Consider the following 7531-nt stretch of genomic DNA (forward strand, 5'->3'; position numbering starts at 1 on the left):
ACAGAAATACGAGCCTTAGGTCATTAATATGGTCGAATCCGGAAACTATCATCTCGAAAACAAAACGTTTATTCTTTCAGTGAAATACGGAACCGTTCCATATTTTATCTAACGGGTGGCATCCATAAGTCTAAATATTCCTGTTACATTGCACAACCTTCAATGTTATGTCATAATTACGTAAAATTCTGGAAAATTAGTTCGCAACGAGCCAGGCGGCCCAAACTGTTGCATATACCCTGACTCTGCGTGCAATGAACGTAAGAGAAGTGATTCAATTTCACCTGGTTAATATTGCCTGCTAACCTGGATTTCTTTTAGCTAAATATGTAGGTTTAAAATATATACTTCTGTGTATTGATTTTAAGAAAGGCATTGATGTTTATGGTTAGGTACAGTCGTGCAACAATTGTGCTTTTTTTTCCCCCCGCAAATGCCCTTTTGTTAAATCATCCCCCATTTGGCGAAGTTGGCTGTCTTTGTTAGAAAGAAATAGTCTTCACACAGTTCGCAACGAGCCAGGTGGCCCAAACTGCTGCATATACCCTGACTGTTGCAAGAGAAGTGACACATTTTCCCTAGTTAAAAGAAATTCATGTTAGCAGGCAATATTAACTAAATATGCAGGTTTAGAAATATATACTTGTGTAATGATTTTAAGAAAGGCATTGGTGTTTATGGTTAGGTACACGTTGGAGCAACGACAGTCCTTTTTCGCGAATGCGCACCGCATCGATTATATGCAACGCAGGACACGCTAGATAAACTAGTAATATCATCAACCATGTGTAGTTAACTAGTGATTGTGATTGATTGATTGTTTTATATAAGATAAGTATAATGCTAGCTAGCAACTTACCTTGGCTACTTACTGCATTCGCGTAACAGGCAGGCTCCTCGTGGAGTGTATTGTAAAGCAGGTGGTTAGAGCGTTGGACTAGTTAACTGTAAGGTTGCAAGATTGAGTCCTCGAGCTGATAAGGTAAAAATGTGTCATTCTGCCCCTGAACAAGGCAGTTAACCCACCGTTCCTAGGCCGCCATTTAAAATAAGAATGTGTTCTTAACTGACTTGCCTAGTTAAATAAAGGTGTAAAAAAAAGGACAAATCGGTGTCCAAAAATACCGATTTCCGATTGTTATGATAACTTGAAATCGGCCCTAATTAATCGGCCATTCCGATTAATCAGTCGACCTCTAGTGTCCGAGCTGTGTGCCAGTAGTTTAGACAGACAGCTCGGTGCATTCAACATGTCAATACCTCTCATAAATACAGTGTGGCAAAAAAGTATTTAGTCAGCCACCAATTGTGCAAAAGTTTGTGCAAAAGTTCTCACACTTAAAAAGATGAGAGAGGCCTGTAATTTTCATCATAGGTACACTTCAACTATGACAGACAAAATGAGAAAAAATCCAGAAAATCACATTGTAGGATTTTAATGAATTTATTTGCAATTTATGGTGGAAAATAACTATTAAACCCATTTTTTTTTGTCTCCTACTGTATATTTACTAATCACCCTTTAATATCTCCTACTGTATATTTACTAATCACCCTTTAATATCTCCTACTGTATATTTACTAATCACCCTTTAATATCTCCTACTGTATATTTACTAATCACCCTTTAATATTTACTCACTTTAATATATCCTACTGTATATTTACTAATCACCCTTTAATATCTCCTACTGTATATTTACTAATCACCCTTTAATATCTCCTACTGTATATTTACTAATCACCCTTTAATATCTCCTACTGTATATTTACTAATCACCCTTTAATATCTCCTACTGTATATTTACTAATCACCCTTTAATATCTCCTACTGTATATTTACTAATCACCCTTTAATATCTCCTACTGTATATTTACTAATCACCCTTTAATATCTCCTACTGTATATTTACTAATCACCCTTTAATATCTCCTACTGTATATTTACTAATCACCCTCTCCTACTGTATATTTACTAATCACCCTTTAATATCTCCTACTGTATATTTACTAATCACCCTTTAATATCTCCTACTGTATATTTACTAATCACCCTTTAATATCTCCTACTGTATATTTACTAATCACCCTTTAATATCTCCTACTGTATATTTACTAATCACCCTTTAATATCTCCTACTGTATATTTACTAATCCCCTTTAATATCTCCTACTGTATATTTACTAATCACCCTTTAATATCTCCTACTGTATATTTACTAATCACCCTTTAATATCTCCTACTGTATATTTACTAATCACCCTTTAATATCTCCTACTGTATATTTACTAATCACCCTTTAATATCTCCTACTGTATATTTACTAATCACCCTTTAATATCTCCTACTGTATATTTCCCCATGTTTTCTAACATTTAACATATTTAACCTTTACATTATTATTTTACTAAATTCTAGTCCCAATTTGTTTCTTCTTCTTTTCTTTAATCAATGTCAATTCCCTCTCAATGTTCATTCTTCATTGTGCTCTGTGTGTAAGTGAAAGTTAAACTTCTTTGTGTGTGTGTGTGTGTGTGTGTTGTATGCAAGTGGGTCCTTCCTACCCATGCCCTCTGTCACTAAAATGCCTACTACTCTTGACAACACGATGTGGTTGGCTGATACTTAAAATACCTATCCAGAAAATAGAATGTGTACATTGCACAGTAATATGACTATTGCTAATATTTTATATCACCACGGGTTCAGTGGAGGCTCCTCAGAGGGCCATCCTCCTCAGTGAATTATTATTATTTATTTTTTTAACTAGTGAAACATTAAAAAATGTATCCTTTTTACATAAAACTATACTGAATATATTCACGTCACTAAATAATTGATTAATACACACTGTTTTGCAATGAAGATCTACAGTGGCCTAAACAGCACTCTGTTGGGTATTACCGGGGTGTAGCCAGAGGACAGCTAGTTTCCGTCCTCCTCTGGGTACATTGACTGCAAAACAAAACCTAGGAGGCTCATCGTTTTCACCCCCTTCCATAGACTTACATAGTATTATGACAACTTCCGGAGGATGTCCTCCAACCTATCACAGCTCTTACTGCATGAACTGACATGCTGTCCACCCAATCAAAGGATCAGAGAATCTAGTACTGAAAGCATAAGCTACAGCTAGCTAGCACTACAATGCATAAAATGTGGTGAATAGTTGACTCAAAGAGAGAGAAAGACAATAGTTGAACAGTTTTGAACTAATTTATTTATTTAAAAATGAAGTAGAAGCGAGAGGAAGAGAGCTAGCTATATTTAGTTGTATTCTTTTCACTTTCACTAAGCTAGCGAATGCAGCTAGCTAGTTTAGCCTACTCAAACACCCAGCTCAAACAGAGAGGGATGATATGTTAGCTAGCTTGGCTATGGCTATGGTCTGGTCACAGACAGCTGATGTGTTGTGCACTGAAGTCCACAAGCGAACTGAAAAGGTAAGAGGAGGACAGCATGTAGATGTGAAAAGGAATTATGCAAAAAACAAAATGTTCATGCTTAACATAGCCTTGCAGTCCACCTTTTTGGTATTTTGTACCAGTTTCCATCACTGTGGTAAAGCGGCCTTTACTGGTTCTAACAGTTTACCTTTCTTGCTGCCAGCTCTTTGCAAACTGTTGGGGAAAAAAATGTATTTGACCAAATACATTGCTATTTCTCTGTAAACAAATTAACAACAGACTTTCAGCATGCTTATAGAGAAGGGCACTCAACATGTACTGCACTGACACAAATGACTGATGATTGGTTGAGTGAAATTTATAATAAGAAGATTGTGGGAGCTTACAGTTTTTTTTAACCTTTATTTAACTAGGCAAGTCAGTTAAGAACAAATTCTTATTTACAATGACGGCCTAGGAACAGTGGGTTAGCTGCCTTGTTCAGGGGCAGAACGACAGATTTTTACCTTGTCAGCTCGGGGATTCAATCTAGCAACTTTTCGGTTACTGTCCCAATGCTCTAACCACTAGGCTACCTGCAGCCCCCACCATAACCTGTTGTTGAGAAAACGTATGTGGCGTTTCAACATCTGCCATATCGTGGATTTAGAGCTGTCTAATAGAACTCAGAGGGTTTTCTTTAATGGAAGCTTCACTAAGGTCAAACATGAAAAGTGTGGTGTACCACAGGGCAGCTCTGTAGGCCTTCTACTCTTTTCTATTTTTACCAATGACCTGCCACTGGCATTAAACAAAGCATGTGTCCATGAAGGCTGATAATTCAACCTAATAAGCATTAGCAACTACAGTCTTGCTCTTCATTGTAATCAAAGGGATAATATAAATTCTATGCATGCCAGTCTCTCTTGGCTATGAGTTGTGGAAAGACTGACTATGTCACTTCTTGTTTTTATAAGAAAAATGGTAAATTCCAAATTGTTTGCATAGTCAACTTACACACACGCTGACACACACGCTTACCCCACCAGACATGCCACCAGGGGTCTTTTCACAGTCCCCAGGTCCAGAACAAATTCAAGGAAACGTCCAGTATTATACAGAGCCATGAGTGCATGGAACTCCCTTCCATCTTATAGTGCAAGTGAACAGCAAACCTGGTTTCAAAAAACAAATAAAGCAACACATCACGGCACAACGCTTCTCCCCCATGTGACCTACTTGATGTGTGTATGTTATGACATGTACTGTATGTGTAACTGATAGATGCGTGCACACATTAATGTTTTTAAATATATGTCAATTGTAAAGTATTTTGTGTCTTTTTCGTTATGTTTTGGACCCCAGTTAGACTAGCTGTCGCCAATCAAACGATATAAAGGTTTTCAAGCTATTGAAGATTTTATTTTTTACATTGAATTTATTTTGGGTAACAGACATATACAACTAAATGTACAACGTGGACCCAGAGGATATCACTTGAAAGTATTCCTTAAAACGCTTGTTTCCAAAGTGGTCTTCGATGGTAAAAACAATTACACATGCAATGATTAAAAGGCAAGACAAAATTACAAACCACCATAAATACATTCATTTATATTGACATACTAAAAAGTGTCACTCTTCATTGCCCTTTTCCCAAACCTTAAAAACCAACCATATTAATTTCACATTAACACAATCTATTCATTACACATCATTCAAATGAATCCACCTGACCAGCAGTAGGGGCCACAAGGGGCAGTGGAGGGGTTTCCCAGCAGTAGGGGCCACAAGGGGCAGTGGAGGGGTTTCCCAGCAGTAGGGGCCACAAGGGGCAGTGGAGGGGTTTCCCAGCAGTAGGGGCCACAAGGGGCAGTGGAGGGGTTTCCCAGCAGTAGGGGCCACAAGGGGCAGTGGAGGGGTTTCCCAGCAGTAGGGGCCACAAGGGGCAGTGGAGGGGTTTCCCAGCAGTAGGGGCCACAAGGGGCAGTGGAGGGGTTTCCCAGCAGTAGGGGCCACAAGGGGCAGTGGAGGGGTTTCCCAGCAGTAGGGGCCACAAGGGGCAGTGGAGGGGTTTCTCTTACTTAGACAACCTTGTCCAAATGAATCCACCTGACCAGCAGTAGGGGCCACAAGGGGCAGTGGAGGGGTTTCTCTTACTTAGACAACCTTGTCCAAATGAATCCACCTGACCAGCAGTAGGGGCCACAAGGGGCAGTGGAGGGGTTTCTCTTACTTAGACAACCTTCTCCAAATGAATCCACCTGACCAGCAGTAGGGGCCACAAGGGGCAGTGGAGGGGTTTCTCTTACTTAGACAACCTTGTCCAAATGAATCCACCTGACCAGCAGTAGGGGCCACAAGGGGCAGTGGAGGGGTTTCTCTTACTTAGACAACCTTGTCCAAATGAATCCACCTGACCAGCAGTAGGGGCCACAAGGGGCAGTGGAGGGGTTTCTCTTACTTAGACAACCTTCTCCAAATGAAAACCTTTTGCCTGCTTTTTAATGCTATTTCTAATTTTTCTTTGCTTGATCTCTAAGGGAAGGCTATTCCATAGACAAATGTCTGTATAGAGAAACGTGCTCCTCGCAGTACTTTTTACTCTTGTGATTTTACAAGACATAACACTAGCTCTGGTATTGTAACTGTGGTGGTTATAGACCATATCAATGTGGTTTTTCATATAACCTGGGGCACGATAATTTAAGATGTCAAACATATGATTAAGTTTGCAAAACATTTAATAATGGATTGGATTTAAATGGCACTTTTCTAGACCCCCAAAGGTCTTTATAGTGTAAGGGAAAACTCACCATCCTAACCCCACTTATATACTATTTAAAAAATATATACAATTATTGGCCCATCCACCCCCCTCTTCAGAGGACAAAAGTAACTTTGTTTGAAATGTTTGTTTTTACAGATATTGCTACAAATACATTATTCATACACGGTTCTTGTATAGACAGTATTACATGATAGGAATACAGTTTGATCTACACATTAAATTATACTCATCATTACATACTCTTGCAATACGGGCCACGGGTTCTTTAGTGATCAGAGTTAGAACAGCCGTTTCAAAGTCTCATCTTCAATACGGGCCACGGGGTCTTAGTGACCACAGAGTTAGAACAGCCGTTTCAAAGTCTCATCTTCAATAAGGGCCACGGGGTCTTAGTGACCACAGAGTTAGAACAGCCGTTTCAAAGTCTCATCTTCAATAAGGGCCACGGGTCTTAGTGACCACAGAGTTAGAACAGCCGTTTCAAAGTCTCATCTTCAATAAGGGCCACGGGTCTTAGTGACCACAGAGTTAGAACAGCCGTTTCAAAGTCTCATTTACATTTTAAGTCATTTAGCAGACGCTCTTATCCAGAGCTTCAATAAGGGCCACGGGGTCTTAAGTGATCAGAGTTAGAACAGCCGTTTCAAAGTCTCATCTTCAATAAGGGCCACGGGTCTTAGTGACCACAGAGTTAGAACACCCATTTCAAAGTCTCATCTTCAATAAGGGCCAGGGGTCTTAGTGACCACAGAGTTAGAACACCCATTTCAAAGTCTCATCTTCAATAAGGGCCACGGGTCTTAGTGACCACAGAGTTAGAACACCCGTTTCAAAGTCTCATCTTCAGTTTTATTGAGGAGCATTCCATTGTTAGTGTAGTATTTCAACGTTATTAAAATGAAATGAATGTTGTAAAAGTGTATGGTATAAATTAGTGCTCTGTCTTTGAACTTACTGCCTTGTTCATTTCAGCAGCATACGTCTCTTTGGCTTTTGCCTTTCCCCTGGTGGCATTCATACATCTTTGTGCAACTTACCTACCCATTTGCCCAAAACTTTGATCCTTTCTCAATGTTATGCATTTTAGTGACATTGCCAATTCGTGTTGCCGAATGTCTTTTAGTAATTTGGTTCAGACTTGAACACAATATATTCCATTTCGAAAACGAGGCGGTTCCCGTGAACCGGAATTCGCGTCATCACACTCCCTTATCTGATTGGTCGGGTAAGCGAGTCTTCTGATCCGGCATCCTCGTAATCACACTTCCTCAAATGATTGGTTGTGACTGTGGTAACTAGTGACGACCATAAAAAACGGGAGGCAACGCCGGTGTCCTGAGAATACAGCCATTG

Source organism: Oncorhynchus nerka, linkage group LG27 (genome assembly GCF_034236695.1).
Source record: "Oncorhynchus nerka isolate Pitt River linkage group LG27, Oner_Uvic_2.0, whole genome shotgun sequence".
Lineage (NCBI taxonomy): Eukaryota > Metazoa > Chordata > Actinopteri > Salmoniformes > Salmonidae > Oncorhynchus > Oncorhynchus nerka.